This window comes from Lepidochelys kempii, chromosome 11 (genome assembly GCF_965140265.1).
Source record: "Lepidochelys kempii isolate rLepKem1 chromosome 11, rLepKem1.hap2, whole genome shotgun sequence".
Classification (NCBI taxonomy): Eukaryota; Metazoa; Chordata; order Testudines; family Cheloniidae; genus Lepidochelys; species Lepidochelys kempii.
In genome coordinates this window covers 19,917,748-19,940,633 of record NC_133266.1, presented here as the reverse complement: position 1 = coordinate 19,940,633, position 22,886 = coordinate 19,917,748, and the positions used below count along the sequence as shown (strand labels likewise).

Sequence of the window (22,886 nt, the reverse complement as noted above, 5' to 3'; positions counted from 1 at the left end):
TGCTCTGGGTCCCCTGGGTGTGTGATGCCTCTGGGGCCTGAACGGGGTCCCTAGGCCCTCTCAGGGTGCAGACCCTTCTCTGAGCATTGGAACTTGCTGTGCAGCCACCTACCCACCCTGGGGGCAACACTGACTCTTCAGGCTCCGCAGTACATAAAAACACCCCTCTCCCAGAACACTCCCCAAAAGGTGTGAAGCTGCTGGTTTACAGCTGAACTCTCTCAGGGACAACACGGTAGTTATGAATACTTAACATATACCAATAGGTGGGCTTTGCACATATTCTAGCACCTTTGCTCATAACAGATAAAGCACAAACAGCACAGATCATATAGAAAACAATACAACATCCTAAACACAATGTCACCCTCTCTTGGGGAATCATCTCTCTTTTTTTCAGGCAGGCAGGGTCTACCATGACATTGCCTACCCTGACCCTGCAGCAGCCCCCTTCATCTTAATCTGATGCAAAATGGCTCGCCATCCCCATCCTCCTCCTTTCCCCCGCAAATACTTTTAAAGATTCATGCTGGGAGTCACCTGCTTCTTTTGTTCTGCCTTTTGGTGCCTTTTCACTGCTCCCAAACCCAACAAGACAAGAGGAGGAGTTGTCTTCTCTCAGCTAAAGCCAGCTCATTGTCCCACGATGTTTTACTTTGACTAGACAATCATTGAGTGCTGGGGAATCACTCCCCATCATCTCTTTCTGGCCTGGCAGAGACATGACACAACACTGCTAATTCATGGGGGATCCACCGAGGCTTTCCATGTACTTTCATAAAATCATCCACAATTCAGAAATGGTACAGACAGAACTCTCAAATCATCACAACTGCAAAGGCTCAACATCTTTACTCAGGGCTCATTGTTTGCCTCCCTTTTTAGTTTTATTTTTGTACAGTTTTATTTGGAAGTGACCCAAATCAACCCCCCAAATCTTAACAGTCCAGAACTTCAGTAGAAGGTGGTGATGCTGAAATAGGGACTTAAGCCAGGACCTGACTTAGCACTGCTCCCCCTCTTCCCTCCCCCCCCCCGTCTAACCTCAGATTTGAACAGCCACACTTTGGGGGTGGGGGTGAGGTGAAGGGCAGGGGAAATAGGGGTTTTGAAATGAAGATCCAAACCCAATCCAGCATCATCTTCCCTTTAAATGAAAATAGTTACCACTTATAATTTTCCAAAGTCCCCAGATGTAGATGGGTGTGGTTTTAAACAGTTGAATGAACTCACCAGGGACACAGCACGGTCACCAGTTCAGGACCACATAGCAATTCCAAATCTGTACACACACTGTCCAATCCATTCCCTGCAATCCCTCAACCTAGCTTATGCATGTTGCCTCCCAAGACAGACATGGCATTGCACACAGAAACCACTACCACAGCAGGGGAGCTTAGCTGCAGCCAGTGTGCTCATAAAAGGGCAGATAAAAGACAGAAGAAACCTGCCAATAATAATATAAGAAATGTTGCCCCAGGGAAATTTAAAAGCAGTTTGCTGTGATATTTGTGGTGTATGCTCATGGTCCCATGCAACATTGTTTACCTTTTGCTTATATAAAACCTATTGTAGTAATGGTTACATTCTAGCATTTCTTTCCAGTATTATACTGTGTGCTGGTTTAAGGTTATAAACAGTGAGTAACATTTTCAAAGTGCCTTAGTCACAAGTTTAATTGACATTAGACTTCTAAGTGATTTAGAGTAGACAATGCTGTAAAAAATGCACCCTGTGTCAACTATCACTCTTGTGTTCAAGTGTTCATAAGTACAAAACATTTGCCTTTTCAGCTTAAATTTTCCATGTTTTCTCTACTGCAAGGTTAATTATTTTAAGAAGATTAATTAAAAACCTTTCAGCCACATTTAAAGTCTGAAAAAACTCTTTCCATTACAAAATGTACAATCATCATCATAGTAAGCAGGCTTTTAAAACAATTAAAAATGGCTGAAGTTTGAAACTTGGCCTGGACATAGTCCTCAATGAGAATTAATACATTTGCTTGATTTGGGGGATGGTACATATAATTCTTAGATTTTTAAAAGCAATTGAATAATCACTTCTGTGCATGTTCAGGGGGCACCTGCTAGATTTAGCAAAACTTTGACGACCAATGAAGATCTTTGACATCACAGCATATCCTCCCTTTTGGGCAAGGGAAGTATGTTAGGCAGTAATCAGGATTGGTGCTGAGACAACTAACATGAGGGAAAAGACTAAATGATCCTCCAACATTAACATCAAGGGAAAGGGAAAAAAATTACAGGCATGAAGAAAATTATAAATCCCACATTTTAAGATCTTAAAATTTAATTATTTGCTTCATTCTATCATACTTTCTAAATCCAAAAATGTCATTCCAGAGGTAAATTTCTATCTCCATCTGAATACTGACATTTATAATGCACAAGCAATTGCACACAAAAACCCACACAAAATACCCTCTGTTACAGAAACAAAGTTTGCACAGCTAAAATTAGTAATAGTGGAGAAATGATAGCTGTGATTGCTGGGAAGAAAACTGGTATATTTTTCCTATGTACTTACACATCATTCTTTGCAAAGTAGCTTTGTTTAATTTTTTAAAACTATTACGTATTTCACAATGAGCCTGTCAAACTACAATAATTTATAGATGTTATTGTAAATCCTCTAGTCAGACAAGAAAATGAAAGCAACAGAGGATGGTCCCAATAATATTTTTTGAACTTTCAACTGTTGAGTCTTAATATTAGTTTTTTGAATTCAACATGCATTATATTTGGCCCTTGTATCCATGCTCCCAACACAAAGTGAACCTTCTGTCTTAGCAAATAAAAAAAAATATTATGTGTAACATTTGGGTTGGCAGTTTTAACCCTGTAGTAGAAAAGTATGCAACACTGTAGCTTTGATTCATAAGTAGTGTGCAAGAAAATTTCTTTGGCTTCACTTGTCATTTCTCACACCCCTTAATTTTGCAGTGAGTCCAGGATTTAATCAAAACTCAACTTTAAATGCCAAATTCACTGATTTTAAATATTTATATAGTTTTAACTTGAAGCTGTAAATCTGCTCAGGTTCCCAAACTTTTCAGCAAGCACCTCAGAGGAAATCTTGGCCCTCCTGCAGTCAATAGAAGTTTTGCCACTTATTTGAATAGGGCAAGGATTTGACCCATGGATTATTACTAACCTTGTAAAAAACATTACACCAGGCAAGTTTCCTATGGTTTCAGGCTTCATAATCAAACTTTTCCCACAGCTCATTATGACTCTCACATATGATAGTTAAGGACAGCAATGCTTTCTAAGATACAGAGCCAAATTCTGCCTACAGTTACTGTTAGGGGGCTTATTCCTTCACCCGCTTACTTCCCTGGTCCTTGCATGAACAGAGAGCAACAATACCCAAAGTCCGAAGGTGCAAACAATTCAATGTTTATTGGGGTGAACTTCCAGCAAGCATGATTTCAGTTTCCTTCCTTAGTGTCCCCCTTCCCAGCTTTGACACCACAGAGCCTTACCTGTGTCCCTGTTCCCATTCCCACCCTTAGCAAAACATGATTCCAATTCCCCCAATCCCGTTCCCTGTTCCCATTTCCCCCCCACACACTTCCTGATTGACTACAGACTATATAGTAAAACTTGAGATCTGCTTAGCTATACCGTAACCAATTATTTTACTGAAATTTAACTAACCAATCCTAACATATTGTAACATGATTATTTAACCAATTATATCCCACCACTTTAATTAGTTTACACCCAGCAAAATTAATTATACAGCAGACAGGAACAATCACAGAACCAGACAGAGATTATACAGGCAAACAGTAGGAAAATGGGGACTACAGTGATAGAACAACACAGAAATGAGGATTTCACATGTCAGCTATTGATAAGTGAGTTTTTGCCAGACAGGATGCTATCAAACTAAGTTTCCTTTTACATTTTCTAGGCACTTCCCTTTCTCTGGAGGTGACAGGAATACAATCCTGTCCTAATAATGCCTAACAGCCCAATAGCACCTTAGTTCAATGTGACTAGTTTGGAATGTGAGGATGTGACCGGTCGCTTCCCAGCTTATGGCTGCCTCTGCTGCTTAGCCAAAGATCTTAGCCTAAGCACAGGGCCTCAGACTGTCACAATAAGAGAAGGCCCTTACAGTGGCAGACTGTGATTTTGATTCTTTCTTTTATACCTCTATAAAAAGCTAAATGATAAGAATACACTTAGAGTATAGGCCTTTACAGACAGGCCTGAATAGCTATATCCTAACAGTTACGCTGGTGTAACACCACCGGAAGCCAGCAGCCTTGCACCAGTGTAACTGCAAACACAAAGGATATGTCTACACAGCATTTTGGGGCGAGCTTTCTAGCCCAGGTCGACAGACTGGGGCTAGTGCGAGTGCTCTAAAAACAGCTGTACAGACAGCACTTTGAAGTTGTAGCTTGAGCTGGAACTCTGGGTCTGATGCCTGGGGAAGAGAGGTGGGCTTCAGAGCCCAAGCTCCAGCCAAACTTCAACTTCAAAGCACTGTCTATACAGCTGTTTTAGAGCGCTACCACAAGCCCTGCTAGCCTGAGTGTGTTGACCTGAGGCTCTAAAATGCTGTGTAGACATACCCAAAGTGCCATGTATTTAAGTAAAAAAAAGGTTTGGGCCAGCATTACCCATACAACCTGCTGTTTTGAGCCGCTCCAGAAACCCGGATTAGCTGGCATCACCAGAGCGACACAAGCCCGCCAAATTATATCAATGCATCTAGTCCTTCAACCCTCTGCCCTCCCCCCTACCCCCACTAAAAAGTCACAACAGACTACAATTGCATTCCAAGTAACAGATGCCATTTAGTGTAAGAGCAGAAGCTTAGCAAGTGAAAATAAAAATACATATTTGGTGTTTTGTGTGTCTCATAAAAGCAAAAGATGTTTGTGTTAATTTCTTTCTTTAATTACCCATGAGCCAGATTCTGTAGTCCTTGTTTAAGCGAAATTCTCATTCATTTCAATGGGAATTTGAGGCTAGCTTCTGTGCTGTGCTACCTAACAGGGCTGCTGCAGAGGTCAAAATGGCCCCCAGGCTTCAGTGGGCGGCCTATAGCTTGTGCAGCAGCCCAGAACACTCATCACTTTCACCACTACAGGCATGCCTCTGACCGGCTCCTGTGCCAGGAGAGGTCTCTCCTCGCCCCCTGCAGCTCCTGTACAGCCTCCCTACACGGCTGTAGTAGCGTATGGGACAGGTGTCAGGACCAGAATTGGTCCCCTTGTGTGCACCACCCCCTACAATTCCAAAACCATAGGAAACTTAGGGCTGAAGTCCTCTCTCTGAGAAAACTCTGTGATTTTACACAACTTACTGTCAATACTTAGCCCTTGCGAAGCTCTATAATTTTTCTAACTCTTAACAAATTTAACTAATTAGTCTTCACAACACCACTGCACGTCTGCTCCTACTCCCCTAGTCACACAAATATGTATTACAGCAGACTGCCAGGTCTGCTATAGTTAAGGGTTAGACCGGCTTTTTGTGTACAGCTGGACTCTTCTAAGGGCTCTAAAAGCTGCAGTTACTCAGATTTGCATACATATTAGACTGGAAGTGTTCATGTAGCTACCCTGAGAGCAGCATCAGGCCCAAAGTCAGCTGCCGGTAACCTGACCTCCTCCCCTGACATGCATTCCAGAGGGAGGCTACAGCAGGAGTTCAGGGATTTTCAGGGCCGGCCACAGTACAGCAGCCAGCCCTCCTTTCCGTACTTCTCTCTCTCAGGATGGGCTGTTGCACAGCTGCTTTCTCAACTCTTCTCATACAGTGAGATGCGGTGGCATTTCCTTTTTGGAATTGTGATGCAATGTCACCACACAGCATTACCATGCAAACCTCTAAAAAGATAGTAACTTCCCTTTTGTCAGACTGAAGCCCCTATTGCGCTGAACCACCAAAACACTTAAGCACATACTTAACTTTAATCTTGTCTGTAATCTGCTAAACTACAAGTTAAGCACATTCCTAAATCCTTTGCTGGAGCAGGCCCTGTGTTGACATTCTGTTTAATACATTTGAATAAAACTGTTTTGGACAGGTTGAGGTTTATACCAAAATTTGCCTTGCTTTCACCATAACCCACCGTGTCACTTAACTCCCAGTGCTTAGACCTCACACTGAGGAAGGCTGCATTAAAACATTTGTAAACTAGACTATGGGAGTTGCACATGTATGAACTTTTGAACAGTATTTACAGAGTTTTATTATTCACTATAACTTGGATGATACGTAGTGTAATAGCTACAGTAGATACTGAAAATAATCAACAGCCACATTCTCCTTTGCTCTGCACTATGCAGTGAGGAGCAAGGTGGGGCAGAAATGCCCTCAAACAAGTGGAAGGGGAAAGGACGCTCCCTCCCTGGAAATCCACTGTGTAAGAACGGGGTAGGAAGGGCTCCATGGAATTGGGTTGCTGGGTAGGGCACAACTGGAAAGCAGCCCACATCAGCAGCTTGCTCCTGTCTGTGCCACACTGACTTTTGCTGCAAATCTAGCAGCAGATCATACAAACTGAAGGTTTTTAGCTGTAGAAATTCCCTTCCATACATGTAATTTCTTTCCTGGGGATGGGGGGGATGCATAGCTACAGAAAATGAAGCCAATGGCCCCATGTTCTCAAAGGGTGTTGGGAATGGAGGGGGTTACCCTTTATTGGGATGGGCCAAGTTTCATGTCATTCTGTACAGTTTTTCCAGCAGATGCCCAAGAACCTCTGATTACACCATTCACACCTCTGCTTCAGCTGCATGCACCTTCATTCTGCACTAAAAGATGTACATTACATTCTGCTATAAATCGACCGAGTCCCAGTTAAATCGGTGGATTAATACTGAGCTGCACGAGCTGAGGATCCAACCTGGAAGAGGGTGAAGCACATATTATTTAACCTCATTGTTTCCACAATGTTAGTGCTGCATTGAGCCTAAAGTAAGGGACAGTGCCTATTCAGTAACACATACTCTGAGACAGTGTTGTAGTGACTGGAGCATAGAGCTGCTGATTATACTCACAGCTCTAATGATGAATCTTTCTGTACACCTGGGTCTGTCAATAACCTCTATGCCTTCCTACTCCCATTTGTAAAATGGAGATAATAGCACAAACTTATTTACCAGCTTTTTAGGAGTGTTCTGAGGATTGACTAATTAGTTAACATTGTAAAGTGCTTCAGAGAGGAAAAGTGCTATCCAAGTACTGAGCATGGTTAACGAAAAGCCAGAGTAGAGACAGGACATTTGGGATCAACTATTAGTTACAGGTGAAAAGGAGAGCAATTATAAGCAGAAAGAGGTGAATATTGAATTTATCGTGGAATTGCTCAGAGTCTTGGACTAGCCCACTGGATGTATGCATCAAGCTGAAGTGACACTTTGTCTTAGTTCGAGAAACATCCCATCAGTGCAGGAACTGAAGTCTGTAATCACTTCAGAGAAAAGATTGAGCTATGGGAGTAGGAAGAAGATGTCTTGTGCAATGTTTTGAGCACATTAATGAGGCCAAGAACACAAAAAAGCCCTGATCAGACATTACAAAAGGATAAAGATCTTCCAAGAGATGGTGTTTGTGGGGAGGGCTTTAGAACAAAGGCCAAATGGAGATATTTCTAAACTGTTGCCAAACTCAAAAGCATTCATAGATGGGACCAGACATCCATGCCCACAGTTAGATCAGTTTATTTGACTCCCCTTTGAATCTGATTTAATCTTATTCATTCAGTCTGATAAAAGGAAAAACTAGACCTTGTTTAATGTTTGCAGAATTACTTCTGCTGTCTTCTAATAAAGCATACTGATGTAAGCCACACTTGATAACAAGATTTCTGTATTAGGCTAGCAAAATCTCATTTTGCAGGACAACTGAACTGTCCATTGCAAAGAACAGACAAGTTATTGTTCATGTTTCTCCAAGGTTCTTGTTATTAAAATGGAAATTCTCCAAGCTTTGTACAGACGTGCCCACATACCCTCTCACAAGGCTAGAACTGTCCTCTCTAATTCCAGCAGCTCATTTATTAAATTGGTTCTCGCCATTATACTTTAGATAGCTTACTGAATAAGGCCAAGATAAACTTGGTATTTAGTGCAACCCTTCTGCCAGGGGGAGTCGGCAGCAACAAAGGTCAGGTTCAATGTCTAGGCATTCCTCCTAACAATACAAAACAGAGCCATCTCAAGCCCCTACCCAGGAATCTCAAAAAACCGAACATCACCCCGGCCACCTCTAAGGGGCAATACTTCCCCACTCACAAGCACTGAGTCTGTGTATAACAAAAGAGAACGCTTAATAAAAGGGAAAGGGAATCCAGCGTTAATGTGGGAAAACATCACATTCAAAAGCATGGGACCATAAGCAAACCAGACCCCATATAATGTTGGTCAGTTGCCCATCCTGTGGTGGGAAAGCCCAATGAATGAATGGCCTTTTAACACAGCACTCCCCTCTCCCTCCTCTGCACCTCACACACAGTTGGCTGTCCTTGGTTAGCAAAGACCCAGAGTTCAGAGGTGCATTCACAGGTTTCACCTCCCCTGCACCCGGGGTTGGGGGGACAATTGAGCAATGCCTCTGCTGCTGTTTCTGCAAATGGCTCGCAGCTACCACCGCTGGCCCCTTTGGCCGCCACCCCTCTGCTTGCTGCTCCCATGATGCCACATTCGGAGGTTCTACCACTTAACCCAGCCCTCGGTGATTTCAGCAAGTAGTGGGGAACCTCACAGCCAGTGTAGTCTCTGTGTTCACTGTCCTCACACAAGGTCTGAGCTTAGCTCTTAGACTAGCTCAGCAGTAATGTCAGCGCTAGGGATCACCAACTAGAAACAAAGACTGTCAGTTAAATCTAATCAGCTGTCACTAAACACTAGAAACAGGCAGGTCTAATGGTGTTTAGGATGCTTTGGGGAGAGTCCACATCACCAGGTAGGATGTCCCCCACCTACTCTCATCTTCACTTGGATTTGTCATCCCTATGCTCTGCTTAGCCAGTGAAGTTCAGTTGAGGGTGACCCTCCCCTCAGTCAGGGCATGCCAAGCACAATTCTGTGGCCCTTTACTCATACAATAACGATAACAACATTTTATTACCCCTGCATTCAAATACTAGAGTGATGTGTAACCCAACAAGCCAGAATTGATAATTTTGGCAATGCAGCTCCAGCTGCTGTGCACCTGGACAGAGTAGGCATGTCTATGCAAACATGGTCTGCTCCTGAAGTCTTTTCCCCCCGGCTCATCGCTAGATGTCAGAGAGAGCTCATTCAGACCCTGCTTACGTTAGTACAGTTAGCCCTATAGCAGATCAGCAGTACTATGCTATGTAATTACAGTCCATGTGTGAAAGATTTATGGCCTAATTTTTAAAAATCTCAATCTCATTTTTTGTCACCCACAAATAATTTTTGCAGATGCAGTACTTTATAGGTGCAAATAGGAACAATCTGCCTGTCTGATTGCACTTGCAGATGAGGTAGGTAGACTTCCAGATGCCTCAGCTGCACCCACAAATAACCATGCCCATAAAATTTCACATGCAATTATTTGTGGATCTCTTCCCTTCCGCACCCTCAAAAAGAGAGACCATGTCAAAGTTACTTTAAAAATTAGGCCCCTTAAACTCTTCATTGATCATCATTTTTACTGTTTTCTTTACAATATGTATCACTTTAATTTTGAACTCTGTTGTTTGATATATAAGAACGACCATACTGGGTCAGACCAAAGGTCCATCTAGCCCAGTATCCTGTCTTCTGACAGCGGTCAATGCCAGGAGCCCCAGACAGAATGAACAGAACAGATAATCATCAAGTGATCCATCCCCTGTTGCCCATTCCCAGCTTCTGGCAAACAGAGGCTTGGGACACCATCCCTGTCCATCCTGGCTACTAGCCATTGATGGACCTATCTTCCATGAATTTATCTAGTTCTTTTTTGAACCCTGTTATAGTTTTGGCCTTCACAACATCCTCTGCATTTATCAACATTGAATTTCATCTGCCATTTTGTTGCCCAGTCACTCAGTTTTGTGAGATCCTTTTGTAGCTCTTCGCAGTCTGCTTTGGACTTAACTATCTTGAGTAGTTTCGTATCATCTGAAAATTTTGCCACCTCACTGTTTACCCCCTTTTCCAGATAAATTATGAATATGTTGTATAGTCCCAGTCCCAGTCCAGACCCCTGTGCAACTGTTTAATGTTATGGATATATATCTTGCACTTAGGCAATGCCTTTCATTTGCAAGGATCCCAAAATGTTACAGAATATACTGTAACTTTCCCTCCTCCCCCCCCCCCCATGAAACATACGGCATATTTTGAGCACTTTTGTTTAAGTTGGTTTGTGCTTATTAATTTTTGTGCTTGTCAGCACTGAGGGAGGGCCCCAACTTCTTGTTGATCAACACACTCTCCTGCACTCATCCCAGCTGCTGCTGGTGTTGTACTTGCTCTGTAAGCATGTTGCTGAGCAACATGCTGAGGCCTCCCTCTGTGTGGGGGCCTCGGGGAGCATCACTGCTGACCTCAGCACAGAAGAAAATAAATACTGATTTCAATTTATTTCAGCAGATTTCAGATCCACTAACATAGTGGAAATAAATGTACAGCAATAGTTTCATATTTTACTGTCTCACCCGCACACCTCCAATCACTACGTCACTCACCACTGTAATAGAGCCACCTCCAGGATAAACTATAGCAACTGTTTAACAGCTCAACCCCATACAGCAGTTTAGATAGCACGTGAAAAAGCATCCTTTATCATGGGAAATTTAGGTTGATCAATTGTATTGCTTATCTTCAGAAAATTTCAATATGCCAGTGCTGACAGCCCTACTCTTACATAAAAGTGTCATGATATGTTGAATGACAACAAGTGGCCAGACTTAGAACTGACTAAATTTTTCATTGTGAACACTCTATTCAATGGCAGGTTTCAGAGTAACAGCCGTGTTAGTCTGTATTTGCAAAAAGAAAAGGAGTACTTGTGGCACCTTAGAGACTAACCAATTTATTTGAGCATGAGCTTTCGTGAGCTACAGCTCACTTCATCGGATGCATACTGTGGAAACTGCAGAAAACATTATATACAGAGAGACCATGAAACAATACCTCCTCCCACCCCACCCTCCTGCTGGTAATAGCTTATCTAAAGTGATCATCAAGTTGGGCCATTTCCAGCACAAATCCAGGTTTTCTCACCCTCCACCCCCCCCCCCCCAAACTCACTCTCCTGCTGGTAATAGCTTATCCAAAGTGACCACTTTCCTCACAATATGTATATTCCTACCTACATGCCTCCAGCTTTCACCCTGACCACACCACATGATCCATCGTCTACAGCCAAGCTCTGCAATACAACTGCATTTGCTCCAACCCCTCAGACAGAGATGTTAGGGGGCTTATTCCTTCACCCACTTACTTCCCTGGTCCTTCTCGCATGAACAGAGAGCAACAATACCCGAAGTCCAAAGGTGCAAACAATTCGATGTTTATTGGGGTGAACTTCCAGCAAGCATGATTCCAGTTTCCTTCCTTAGTATCCTCCTTCCCAGCTCTGACACCACAGAGCCTTACACCTGTGTCCCTGTTCCCATTCCTGCCCTTAGCCAAACATGATTCCAACTTCCTTACTCCCATTCCCTGTTCCCATCTCCCCCTTTAGCAAAACATGATTCCAATTTTCTTACTCCCATTCCCTGTTCCCATTTCCCCCTTTAGCAAAACATGATTCCAATTTTCTTACCCCCATTCCCTGTTCCCATCTCACACACCCACATGCCCATGCCCACCCCCACCCCCACCCACACCCCACCCCAGTCACTTCCTCATTGACTACAGATTATATAGTAAAACTTGAGTTCTGCTTAGCTATACCTTAACCAATCATTTTCCTGAAATTTAACTAACCAATCCTAACATATTGTAACATGATTATGTAACCAATTATATCCCACCACCTCAATTAGTTTACACCCAGCAAAATTAATTATACAGCAGACAGGAACAATCACAGAACCAGACAGAGATTATACAGACAAACAACAGCAAAGTGGGAACTATAATGACAAAACAATACAGAAGTGAGGATTTCACATCCCAGCTATTGATAAGTGAGTTCTTGCCAGACAGGATGCTATCAAACTAAGTTTCCTTTTACATTTTCTAGGCTCTTCCCTTTCTCTGGAGGTGATAGGAATACAATCCTGTCCTGATAGTGCCTAACAGCCCAATAGCCTAATTTCAATGTGACTAGTTTGGAATGTGAGGATGTGACCGTTCGCTTCCCAGCTTATGGCTGCCTCTGCTGCTTAGCCAAAGGCCTTAGCCTAAGAACAGGGCCTCAGACTGTCACAGTAAGAGAAGGCCCTTACACCAGCAGACAGTGATTTTGATTCTCTCTTTTACACCTCTATCACTAGCCAAGTGATAAGAATACACCTAAATTCTTAGAGTACAGGCCTTTGCAGACAGGCCTGAATATCTATATCCTAACAAGAGACAAACACCTACAAGATCTCTATCAAGCATTCTTACAACTACAGTACCCACCTGCGGAAGTGAAGAAACAGATTGATAGAGCCAGAAGAGTTCCCAAAAGTCACCTACTACAGGACAGGCCTAACAAAGAAAATAACAGAACGCCACTAGCCGTCACCTTCAGCCCCCAACTAAAACCCCTCCAACGCATTATTAAGGATCTACAACCTATCCTGAAGGATGACCCAGCACTCTCACAAATCTTGGGAGACAGGCCAGTCCTTGCCTACAGACAGCCCCCCAACCTGAAGCAAATACTCACCAACAACCACATACCACACAACAGAACCACTAACCCAGGAACCTATCCTTGCAACAAAGCCTGTTGCCAACTGTGCCCACATATCTATTCAAGGGACACCATCAAAGGGCCTAATAACATCAGCCACACTATCAGAGGCTCGTTCACCTGCACATCCACCAATGTGATCTATGCCATCATGTGCCAGCAATGCCCCTCTGCCATGTACATTGGTCAAACTGGACAGTCTCCACGTAAAAGAATAAATGGACACAAATCAGATGTCAAGAATTATAACATTCATAAACCAGTCGGAGAACACTTCAATCTCCCTGGTCACACAATCACAGACATAAAGGTCTCTATCTTACAACAAAAAAACTTCAAATCCAGACTCCAGCGAGAAACTGCTGAATTGGAATTCATTTGCAAATTGGATACTATTAATTTAGGCTTAAATAGAGACTGGGAGTGGCTAAGTCATTATGCAAGGTAGCCTATTTCCCCTTGTTTTTTTCTACCCCCCCCCCCCCGTCCCCGACGGTCTGGTTAAACTTGGATTTATGCTGGAAATGGCCCACCTTGATTATCATGCACATTGTAAGGAGAGTGGTCAGTTTGGATGAGCTATTGCCAGCAGGCGAGTGAGTTTGGGTGGGGGGGAGGCGGGTGAGAAAACCTGGATTTGTGCTGGAAATGGCCCACCTTGATTATCATGCACATTGTAGGGAGAGTGGTCACTTTGGATAAGCTATTACCAGCAGGAGAGTGAGTTTGTGTGTGTGGTTTTTGGAGGGGGGTGGGGGGGTGAGAAAACCTGGATTTGTGCTGGAAATGGCCCACCTTGATTATCATACACATTGTAAACGGAGTGGTCACTTTGGATGGGCTATTACCAGCAGGAGAGTGAGTTTGGGGGGGGGGGGGGGGGCAGAGGGGTGAGAAAACCTGGATTTGTGCTGGAAATGGCCCAACTTGATGATCACTTTAGATAAGCTATTACTAGCAGGAGAGTGGGATGGGAGGAGGTATTGTTTCATGGTCTCTGTGTATATAATGTCTTCTGCAGTTTCCACAGTATGCATCCGATGAAGTGAGCTGTAGCTCACGAAAGCTCATGCTCAAATAAATTGGTTAGTCTCTAAGGTGCCACAAGTACTCTATTCAATAAATGTATCACTCCGTCCCTTTATGTGTGTTACCCATGAATGGATCACAATTTTCATAAATCTGTTCCTTATTAAAAATCATTGTACAACTGGTTTTATGAGCCCATTTGAGCTAAGGATTGTTTGTGAACTGTTCTGTAAACAGCATTCAACATTTGTGATTTGTGACTGGCAAAGCACATCAAGTGCTCTATTCCCTATCTGATTGACCTAACTTCTATAAACTACTACCCACTTCCACCTAAAGCAGATGAAGACAAAAATTCTGTCTTGATTAAACTAATCTTGGCTACCAGCCTGATATTCACGTTTCAGAAATGTTTGCAACTGGCAACTAAAGGAGTATAAATACACTGAACTGAGTGAAACCTTTATGGAAAAGTCCTGCAGAATTTGATCGCTATGGACCCAACTGGTTTAAATGCTACTTTTCTACAGAATTTATGGCAGTGGTGAATCAGGCAAGATGGCCCAGATCTCCACCTTACAGCACACAATACAACTTCAGAAGCAACTTTAAGCCTACAGACCGCTCTAACCTATGCTGGAAAACTAGCCCTGGGATTGGGGGAGTGCAAAGGGAACAGCTGAAGATCTAGCCCACAATGTCTCATGGAGCATAAGGACTAGAAATGGCTCCTTTCTACCAGCGAAGAGGCGCTGAGAGTTTCCCTCTTTTCTAATGATACAAGACTTTAGTTTCTAGCCCGCGCTATCTCAGAGTAAAACAGCAACAGAAATTCTGCATAGAAAAAGATAGTTTAGATAATTTTAGGAGATTTCTACAAAGTATCTGTATAATTCTCTTCTTTTGGTGCCTGCATAGCTGAACTAATGGTACTAAAGCAACTGTTGCAGGCATATGTACACATGTATACAAAAGAACACTAATATAATATTTGTGAACTGCTCTAATAGTTTAGCAGTGAAATGTACATCTTATCAAAATAAATGAAAGTGCCCAATAGTTTAAAATTTCTATCCGCACGTGTGACTCACACGTGGCTTCATCATCTGCAAATAATTTGTGCAGCCCTCCCAAATTGATGCAACTAATGAATTTATACTACCATATCACCATGTACTCACTTTCTCTCAATCCAGTATATAGTATAGATTTATGCTAAAACATTTCACTTGGTGTGTATTCTAAATGCCTTTGTGTAAATGTGTTAACAGTCCTATTGCTGTGCCCATATCACTATCACTAACAGCTCTAGGCTAGATTCTTCAAGCCATTATCGGATTCAGTAAAAGTATATTATTTTGCTCAAGCTCTGTATATAACATCTGTTCTATTCTTTTACAGTTAGTAAATACCTTCTTCCCTTGACTCCTCAGGCTTCTATCTCTCCCACCTTGCATCGTGGGTAGTCAGTTGCACCGTAGCAACGTGAGTGTGAAGGTATACTGGATTAGAATGGCATCAGTTTGCACCCACTTTGACACGGCATACATGACTACTCCAGGTGGAAAGCGGGGCAGACCCATGAGCTTTGTACGTCAAAATCTTTTTCTTGCATAGGTTGTCACATCAGACATTGCCTGCAACAAATCTTTAAGGTTCAGAAAATCACTGACTTTCCAATGTCTATATAACATACATTCGCAACTAGTAAAGCCAGCATTATTAATTTTCCTTGCCTCGTATAATTACTGACTAATTAGATTACATGATTAGTAGAAGCCATATTTTAAAAAGGATATACAAGAATTTGAACACCTTCTTTCTAGGCCATATTCACTAGCTATTCGAAGAATGTTGCAGTGACATCTGCTGTCAGTTTGATTCCAGTCATTTCTCCTCTGCATTTTGCATTCACTCTAAATCTCTTTATTGGAAATGTAATATTTTGTGCCATTAGTACCTTCCCTAATATTTGAGAACTCCTTCTATAGTTATGTGTTGGCTTCTTTCTTATTATAGCACTATCATTCGTATGTGCACTTAATCTGATCATATCATAAGTGTCATTATAAAAGCACATACTAGGGGCATGTCCATTACTCATAACAATTCATTCAGGGCTGAATCTTAGCAAACAAGTTCTTTCAGCCTGGAATGGAGTTTGCTCTTGACAAAACTTGTTTAAATATTTTTAAGTTTACAGGAATAAACAGGATGAGAAGCTATTGGGCTTAGATATTATTGCTCTCTACAGTGATAGCACAATGTGTAAAGAGAACAAGTTACTATTGGGCGCAGTTTCCTCTCATTCTGGTTTTAGACTGTAGGTGTTACTTTGATTTAGACTGGTGTAAGAGGACAACTGCACCCATTTCGTTTAGAATACGCTGAGGAAGGTACTGAATTCATGTGATCGAGCTCTGCGCTAGGACGAAGCAGATCTGGGGTCCACTCCTGGTTCTAGCACAGTGTTCCTCTGTGACCTTGGGCAAGTCTCATAGTCTACCCCTCCCTTAGTGTTCCCCATCTGTGAAATGGAGCTAATACTACTTTGCTGGCCCACAGTAGAGTTGTGAAGCAAATTCATTCATATCTGTGAGATTCTCTTATGCTAGGAGGATTAAAAACCCTATAAATCAATAAGGCTGCTACTGAGTATGTGAACACAAGGAGCTCTTTTCTGATCTGTCCTCAGGGTCAGCATTGGTCAGGAACCGGCTGAGCTTTAGTCCCTCCCCCAAATTGTATTCACCATATGACATCTGGATTTTTAAGTGTTTGAGTCTACCCTGCTATCTTCAGAAGCTGCCTACAAAGCTGATTTTGCCTCATTTCCTCTGCAGAAAGCAATATACCAAGAGAGGAGGAGGAGGAAGAGGCACAGAAAATGTCTGGCTGTAGAAGGCCAAACTTCTTGGAGACCTCCACACATTTGCATGCACACGCACACATATACATGCTGCTGGATGATCCCTGTCCGAGTGCCCTCAATAGGGCTGCCAAGCTCTCCTGTCCCCTCTCCCATGTGGGTGGGGAGGATAAGAAAATTCACAGTTTATAGAATAGATAGATTATAAAGCTATTGTGATAATCTAGTCTGACCTCCTGTAGAACACAGGCCATAGGCCTTCCTGAATTAATTCCTGGTGGAACAAGACAATCTCTTTTAAAAAGCCATCCAGTCTTGATTTTAAAATATTCAGTGATGGAGAAACAATCTAAGCTCTTGGTAAATTATTCCAATGGTTAATTACCCTCACTGTTAAAAAATTGCACCTTATTTCTAGCCTACTTTGTCTAGCTTCAACTTTCAGCCATTGGATATTGTTATACCTTTGTCAACTAGATCAAAGAACCTTCTATTATCACATTTCTGTTCCCCATGTAGGTACTTACAGACTGATAAAATCAGTCCATAACCTTCTCTTTGATGAATTAAATAGATAGAGCTCCCTGAGTTTATTAGTCTCAAGCATGTTTTCCATCCTTTAATCACTCCATGGGAGCTGTACTGAAGATAGTGAATCACAGGAGGCTGGGAGATCAGGTTCAGTTTATCTAAGCATCCAAGAGCCTTATTTTTCTCCCTCTGACATTACTGACTTCATTGGAGTTAGAATACTTTTAAACCCATGTTAGAGGAGAATCGGGCCAGGCATTTGGAAATGTATCTGAAAACTGGGGAAGGCAGACCACAAGAATAGCCTCTCTCATGAGATTTCCATGAGGCCTGCCCCTCTGCTTCTGGGCATGGATGGAAATATGCGTGCAGTCTCTGATGATATTTCAGTACTTCTGCTTCCAGATTCGGCAAAGCATCAGGAAAAAAAAACAACCCCCCCCCCCCCCCCCCCGAAACCTCCAGAATCTTAATAAAGGCCTTAATTCAAGATCAGTTCTTGCAATGAAGAAAAGTTGAGAGAACTGTTACCTTCTCTGAACTAATTAACCCAGCCTATATCAATCCCAAGTCATTTGTTAAAATTAATATAATTCTGTAGCGTATCCTCCTTATTCTCCACTTCTACCAGTACGTCTCACAATGTTCAGAGGGAAATAAGTGAAATACTAGTAAAATTTAGTACCACAGATATTCATTCCACTCCAAGTTACAGCAGTGACTTGCATGGGAACAGTACCTACAGCCTTTGTACGTCATCATCATGAGCAACGGGCAACAGAGGATAATTAAACTGACACACTGTTTCTGAGTAGCTGAATGCACATAGCCCTGGTCTACACTAGGACTTTAGGTTGAATTTAGCAGCGTTAAATCGATTTAAACCTGCACCCGTCCACACAATGAAGTCCTTTATTTCGACTTAAAGGGCTCTTAAAATCGATTTCCTTACTCCACCCCTGACAAGTGGATTAGCGCTTAAATCGACATTGCCGGCTCGAATTTGGGGTACTGTGGACACAATTCGATGGTATTGGCCTCAGGGAGCTATCCCAGAGTGCTCCATTCTGACCGCTCTGGACAGCACTCTCAACTCAGATGCACTGGTCAGGTAGACAGGAAAAGAACCGCGAACTTTTGAATCTCATTTCCTGTTTGGCCAGCGTGGCAAGCTGCAGGTGACCATGCAGAGCTCATCAGCACAGGTGACCATGATGGAGTCCCAGAATTGCAAAAGAGCTCCAGCATGGACCGAACGGGAGGTACGGGGATCTGATCGCTGTTTGGGGAGAGGAATCCGTGCTATCAGAACTCCGTTCCAGTTTTCGAAATGCCAAAACCTTTGTCAAAATCTCCCAGGGCATGAAGGACAGAGGCCATAACAGGGACCCGAAGCAGTGCCGCGTGAAACTGAAGGAGCTGAGGCAAGCCTACCAGAAAACCAGAGAGGCAAATGGCCGCTGCGGGTCAGAGCCCCAAAAATGCTGCTTCTATGACGAGCTGCATGCCATTTTAGGGGGTTCAGCCACCACTACCCCAGCCATGTTGTTTGACTCCTTCAATGGAGATGGAGGCAATACGGAAGTAGGTTTTGGGGACGAAGAAGATGATGATGAGGAGGAGGTTGTAGATAGCTCACAGCAAGCAAGCGGAGAAACCGGTTTTCCCGACAGCCAGGAACTGTTTCTCACCCTAGACCTGGAGCCAGTACCCCCCGAACCCACCCAAGGCTGCCTCCTGGACCCAGCAGGCGGAGAAGGGACCTCTGGTGAGTGTACCTTTTAAAATGCTATACATGGTTTAAAAGCAAGCATGTGAAAGGATTACTTTGCCCTGGCATTTGCGGTTCTCCTAGATGTAGTCCTAAAGCCTTTGCAAAAGGTTTCTGGGGAGGGCAGCCTTATTTCGTCCTTCATGGTAGGACACTTTACCACTCCAGGCCAGTAACACGTACTCGGGAATCACTGTAGAACAAAGCATTGCAGTGTATGTTTGCTGGCATTCAACCAAAATCCGTTCTTTATCTCTCTGTGTTATCCTCAGGAGAGTGAGATATAATTCATGGTCACCTGGTTGAAATAGGGTGCTTTTCTTCAGGGGACACTCAGAGGAGCCCATTCCTGCAGGGCTGTTTGCCTGTGGCTAAATAGAAATGTTCCCCGCTGTTAGCCACAGGGAGGGGGGAAGGTTGAGGGGGTAGTCACGCGGTGGGAGGAGGCAAAATGCGACCTTGTAACGAAAGCACATGTGCTATGTATGTAATGTTAACAGCAAGGTTTACCCTGATCGAGTGTAGCGACTGTTTTATAAAATGTGTCTTTTTAAATACCGTTGTCCCTTTTTTTTTCTCCACCAGCTGCATGTGTTTCAATGATCACAGGATCTTCTCCTTCCCAGAGGCTAGTGAAGCTTAGAAAGAAAAAAAAACGCACTCGCGATGAAATGTTCTCCGAGCTCATGCTGTCCTCCCACACTGACAGAGCACAGACGAATGCGTGGAGGCAAATAATGTCAGAGTGCAGGAAAGCACAAAATGACCGGGAGGAGAGGTGGAGGGCTGAAGAGAGTAAGTGGCGAGCTGAAGAGAGTAAGTGGCGGGTTGAAGACAGGGCTGAAGCTCAAATGTGGTGGCAGCGTGATGAGAGGAGGCAGGATTCAATGCTGAGGCTGCTGCAGGACCAAACCGGTATGCTCCAGTGTATGGTTGAGGTGCAGCAAAGGAAGCTGGAGCACAGACTGCCACTGCTGCCCCTCTGTAACCAACCGCCCTCCTCCCCAAGTTCCATAGCCTCCACACCCAGACGCCCAAGAACGCGGTGGGGGGGCCTCCGGCCAACCAGCCACTCCACCACAGAGGATTGCCCAAAAAAAAGAAGGCTGTCATTCAATAAATTTTAAAGTTGTAAACTTTTAAAGTGCTGTGCTTAAAGTGCTGTGTGGCATTTTCCTTCCCTCCTCCACCACCCCTCCTGGGATACCTTGGTAGTCATCTCCCTATTTGTGTGATGAATGAATAACGAATGCATGACTGCGAAGCAGCAATGACTTTATTGCCTCTGCAAGCGGTGATTAAAGGGAGGAGGGGAGGGTGGTTAGCTTACAGGGAAGTAGAGTGAACCAAGGGGCGGGGGGGGTTTCATCAAGGAGAAACAAACAGAACTTTCACACCGTAGCCTGGCCAGTCATGAAACTGGTTTTCAAAGCTTCTCTGATGCGTACCGCGCCCTCCTGTGCTCTTCTAACCACCCTGGTGTCTGGCTGCGCGTAACCAGCAGCTAGGTGATTTGCCTCAACCTCCCACCCCGCCATAAACGTCTCCCCCTTACTCTCACAGATATTGTGGAGCACACAGCAAGCAGTAATAACAGTGGGAATATTGGTTTCGCTGAGGTCTAAGCGAGTCAGTAAACTGCGCCAGCGCGCCTTTAAACATCCAAATGCACATTCTACCACCATTCTGCACTTGCTCAGCCTGTAGTTGAACAGCTCCTGACTACTGTTCAGGCTGCCTGTGTACGGCTTCATGAGCCATGGCATTAAGGGGTAGGCTGGGTCCCCAAGGATACATATAGGCATTTCAACATCCCCAACAGTTATTTTCTGGTCTGGGAATAAAGTCCCTTCCTGCAGCTTTTGAAACAGACCAGAGTTCCTGAAGATGCGAGCATCATGCACCTTTCCCGGCCATCCCACGTTGATGTTGATGAAACGTCCCTTGTGATCCACCAGAGCTTGCAGCACTATTGAAAAGTACCCCTTGCGGTTTATGTACTCGGCGGCTTGGTGCTCCGGTGCCAAGATAGGGATATGGGTTCCGTCTATAGCCCCACCACAGTTAGGGAATCCCATTGCAGCAAAGCCATCCACTATGACCTGCACATTTCCCAGGGTCACTACCCTTGATATCAGCAGATCTTTGATTGCGTGAGCTACTTGCATCACAGCAGCCCCCACAGTAGATTTGCCCACTCGAAATTGATTCCCAACTGACCGGTAGCTGTCTGGCGTTGCAAGCTTCCACAGGGCTATCGCCACTCGCTTCTCAACTGTGAGGGCTGCTCTCATCTTGGTATTCATGCGCTTCAGGGCAGGGGAAAGCAAGTCACAAAGTTCCATGAAAGTGCCCCTACGCATGCGAAAGTTTCGCAGCCACTGGGAATCGTCCCAGACCTGCAACACTATGCGGTCCCACCAGTCTGTGCTTGTTTCCCGAGCCCAGAATCGGCGTTCCACAGCATGAACCTGCCCCATTAGCACCATGATGCATGCATTGTCAGGGCCCATGCTTTCAGAGAAATCTGTGTCCATGTCCTGATCACTCACGGGACCGCGCTGACGTCGCCTCCTCGCCCGGTATCACGTTGCCATGTTCTGGTGCTGCATATACTGCTGGATAATGCGTGTGGTGGTTAATGTGCTCCTAATTGCCAAAATGAGCTCAGCGGCCTCCATGCTTGCCTTGGTATGGCATCCGCACAGAAAAAAGGCGCGAAATGATTGTCTGCCCTTGCTTTCACGGGGGGAGGGAGGGAACGGGGGCCTGACAATATGTACCCAGAACCACCCGCGACAATGTTTTAGCCCCATCAGGCATTGGGATCTCAACCCAGAATTCCAATGGGCAGTGGAGACTGCGGGAACTGTGGGATAGCTACCCACAGTGCAACACTCCAGAAGTCGACGCTTGCCTCGGTACTGTGGAAGCGCTCCGCCGAGTTAATGCACTTAATGCACTTAGAGCATTTTCTGTGGGGACACACACACTCGAATATATAAAACCGATTTCTAAAAAACCGACTTCTATAAATTCGACCTAATTTCATAGTGTAGACATACCCATAGTATAGTTAGAAAGAAAAAAAAAAGATAATAGTTACTTCAACATGACTTACCACTATAGGCTCCAAAAGTGCCCTTCAGAGTGCTCGTGGGTCCACCTCATAGATGTGCACATGCCCCAGACTCTGTGGCAGCCTGTTGTCCATCTGGTGTGTCTCACTGCAGCCCTGTTTAACCCTCTGCCTCTCAAGAATGAGTGGGAGTTAGAGTCTATAAGAAACAAACTGCAGACTTTAATAGATTAAGATTTAAAGGGACACAGCCAAATTGAATGTGTGTGTGTGTGTGTTTGTGTGTGTGATATATGTAGTGTCAAACAAACAAATATATTTTTTTTGTCAAACAAACAAAAACAAGCTTTTATAAAATCCTGATATTACTAACATTTCCACAAACAATTAAAAAAAAATCTGGGGGGACAGATATTAAACAAATATTGCCATGTAGTGTTTGAAACTCCATGCTTGCCTGTTCTGTTCTATCCCTCTGAAGCACCTGGCATTGGCTATTGTTGGAAGACATGATTCCGGGCTAGATAGACCATTGGGCTGCCCTAGTTTGGCCATTCTTATGGAAACCCAAATGTTGCACTCCTAAGGACCTGAAAGTGAAATTGCCTGTCAAAAGAGAAAAACTCATCCCCAGTAATTTTCATTTTCCACAATAAGAGAAATACAAAGTGTAAACTTAGGGCCAGTCATCGAACAAGCTTAAATTGCTTCCCTAGATAAGGCCAGGCTACAATTAATTCCCTAAAA

At 43.8% G+C, this 22,886-nt stretch overlaps 1 protein-coding gene across 1 annotated transcript in view; it reads right to left on the bottom strand.

Moving 5' to 3' along the window:
* HNMT (histamine N-methyltransferase) overlaps positions 1 to 22,318 on the bottom strand; it is a 51,905-nt gene extending 29,587 nt beyond the window's left edge. The window contains exon 1 of the mRNA XM_073305369.1: positions 22,182 to 22,318. The gene's annotated coding sequence lies outside the window, so the exon portion shown is untranslated. The remainder of the gene's footprint in view (positions 1 to 22,181) is intronic.
* Positions 22,319 to 22,886: the final 568 nt, after the last annotated feature.